This window comes from Narcine bancroftii, chromosome 3, assembly GCF_036971445.1.
Source record: "Narcine bancroftii isolate sNarBan1 chromosome 3, sNarBan1.hap1, whole genome shotgun sequence".
NCBI lineage: Eukaryota > Metazoa > Chordata > Chondrichthyes > Torpediniformes > Narcinidae > Narcine > Narcine bancroftii.
The window spans coordinates 268,244,626-268,246,840 of record NC_091471.1 but is presented as its reverse complement, the minus strand read 5'-3'; the positions used below and the strand labels follow the sequence as shown (position 1 = coordinate 268,246,840).

General features: G+C 37.9%; 1 protein-coding gene across 1 annotated transcript in view; it reads left to right on the top strand.

Annotated features, from left to right (window-relative positions):
* LOC138758741 (WAP, Kazal, immunoglobulin, Kunitz and NTR domain-containing protein 2-like) overlaps positions 1–2,215 on the top strand; it is a 61,844-nt gene that overhangs the window by 634 nt on the left and 58,995 nt on the right. The gene's annotated exons all lie outside the window — the stretch shown is intronic.

The following is a 2,215-nucleotide window of genomic DNA, read 5'->3' as shown; positions in this document are numbered from 1 at the left end:
GTAGGAAGTCGTTCTGCTTTTAAATATAAATCAGAAACAATCTGATTTTATTAGAATAAAAACGAGTTTTGTAATATTATCTTTACAATATTTTTCCCGAAATGTAATCAAGGATATTTCTGAATGGTTTCTTCCCAATCCAAGTCTTTTCCTTCGTTATAAACAAATGCTGCCCTATCTAATAAGTAAATATTTTTTTCTGTGTTTTAAGGGCAACTTATTACAGTCAGCATGAGCAATCATTGCAAGTTATATCCTTGCAATTGCAGGTTTTTTAATTATCATTCAGGAAGTGTTAAAAATGCACATAAAGCTGCAAAAAATAATAAATCATTTAAAGTACAAAACTACATTCTGGCATTGCCAATTTAGTCAGATGATGAAAACTGAATATTGCCCATAAAGTTTCCTCTAACTTTGTGGGTTATCCCAGTTTGGAAACTATAAATGCAAAAGAAAATCTTAATCTTAATTTGAACAAATCTTGCCTGCTGCAGTGATTGGCAATGCAAATATTGGTCTCATTTGTTTGAGTCCCTTCGCTCCAGCTATGTTATGAATTTCAGTTGGCTATGTTTGTTTAGGCACCCTTAGTTGTAAATTGAGAGCTGGAAACCTAGCTGCTGATCAATGTCTATTCAAATTGATCTTTGGAGTCTGCTTGATGGAGTAATCTTTCTGCCTTTTTGTTTTAATTTTTAATTTTTCACACTACAAACCATATTGACAAAATACACATAAACATTTCCCTCTTGAATATACACAGTGTCATTTTCTCCCCTTTTTTCCCCCTCCCTTCCCTCCCTCCTTCCCACCCCCCTCCCCACCCACTAAACGTTCAACATATACGATACATTAAACCCATTAAACAATGTCATCACACAATGAAAATAAACAAGAAAATTGTGTCATCTACTTTTACACACTGGGTCAGTTCATTTCGTCTTCTTCTCATTCTGTCATTTTCGGGGGTGGAGGTCCACGGTAGGACTTTTCTGTTGTGTTCCATGTACGGTTCCCAAATTTGTTCAAATAATGTAATGTTATTTCTTAAATTATATGCTATTTTTTTCCAATGGAATACATTTATTCATTTCTATGTACCATTGCTGTATTCTCAGCCTACCTTCTGATTTCCAAGTTGACATAATACATTTTTTTGCTACAGCTCGGGCTATCATAATAAATCTTTTTTCTGCTCCATCCAAATCGAGGCCAAGTTCTTTACTTCTTATATTACTTAGAAGAAAGATCTCTGGATTTTTTGGTATGTTGCTTTTTGTGATTTTATTTAATACCCGATTTAGATCTTCCCAAAACTTTTCCACTTTCTCACATGCCCAAATTGCATGTACCGTTGTTCCCGTTTCCTTCTTACAGCGAAAACATCTGTCTGATACTGTTGGGTCCCATTTATTTAACTTTTGGGGTGTGGTGTATAGCCTGTGTAACCAAATATATTGTATCATGCGTAACCTCGTGTTTATTGAATTTCTCTTAGTTCCGGAGCATAGCTTTTCCCATGTTTCTTTCTTTATCTTTATGTTTACATCTTGTTCCCACTTTTGTTTGGGTTTACAGCTTATTTCATCTTCCTCTTTCTCTTGCAGTTTGATGTACATGTTTGTTATAAATCTTTTAATTATCATTGTGTCTGTAATCACATATTCAAAACTGCTTCCTTCTGGTCACCTCAGCCTACTTCCCAATTTGTCCTTCAAATAGTTTTTCAGTTGGTGGTATGCAAACCAGTTTACCTATCTCGGCTGCACCATTTCATCAGATGCAAGGATCGACAATGAGATAGACAACAGACTCGCCAAGGCAAATAGCGCCTTTGGAAGACTACACAAAAGAGTCTGGAAAAACAACCAACTGAAAAACCTCACAAAGATAAGCGTATACAGAGCCGTTGTCATACCCACACTCCTGTTCGGCTCCGAATCATGGGTCCTAGAACGCTTCCACCAGCGTTGTCTCCGCTCCATCCTCAACATCCATTGGAGCGCTTACACCCCTAACGTTGAAGTACTCGAGATGGCAGAGGTCGACAGCATCGAGTCCACGCTGCTGAAGATCCAGCTGCGCTGGATGGGTCACGTCTCCAGAATGGAGGACCATCGCCTTCCCAAGATCGTGTTATATGGCGAGCTCTCCACTGGCCACCGTGACAGAGGTGCACCAAAGAAAAGGTACAAGGACTGCCTAAAGAAAT